Genomic DNA, 664 nt, shown 5'->3' on the forward strand with positions numbered 1-664 from the left:
TAACTTCTTTTTTCTAATCCTAATTTTTTTTAAAGATTTTTTTCATTATCACAAGTTATTAGAGTTATAAATTGACCAATCAGATGGCCCAATAAGCCTTTGTGGGTCTGACGTTGTTCGTGTGGGGGGTTTGATTGACAGATGACGGGTAGCCAATGGGAGCAGACTTCATCAATGGGTCCATGAAGACCTTTTAACACCTACTTTACAATTCAACAATGTACCAATCATTGTCCTACTGTTGTTTTCCTCAATGGAATGTACCGATGCAGCAGTTTAAAACAACAAGAGGAGCATGCTGTCGACATTTTTAGATGAGGATTTACTCTGTAGAAATAGATTTCACTCTGAGGTTATGTGTTTGGACTTTGTTTGTTTGATTAACGTTCGTTTTTCTTTTTTCTCAGTTTTGATTGTAGCTTATAAATAATAAGTTGTGTATCATACGGAATGGTACAGCTCCTCCATAAAATCACCAACCAAAGTTTCATCTTCGCTGCACTTCGCTGGACCTCATGGCTTGAGAAGTCCAGTATTTTTACAGTCAATGGTTTTTGCTCTATGGTCATTGTTATTTTATTCATTACTGATCGATTTATTCTTTTTTAATTCATCCATCCATCCATCTTCTTGCTTTTTTAATTCATTTTAAATTTATTTAATT

General features: G+C 34.5%; 1 protein-coding gene across 3 annotated transcripts in view; it reads right to left on the reverse strand.

Annotated features, from left to right (window-relative positions):
- Positions 1–664, reverse strand: part of LOC112137758 (ankyrin repeat domain-containing protein 31) — a 52,172-nt gene that overhangs the window by 6,708 nt on the left and 44,800 nt on the right. The window lies entirely within an intron of this gene.

Source organism: Oryzias melastigma, linkage group LG16, assembly GCF_002922805.2.
Source record: "Oryzias melastigma strain HK-1 linkage group LG16, ASM292280v2, whole genome shotgun sequence".
In the NCBI taxonomy this organism is placed as follows: Eukaryota; Metazoa; Chordata; class Actinopteri; order Beloniformes; family Adrianichthyidae; genus Oryzias; species Oryzias melastigma.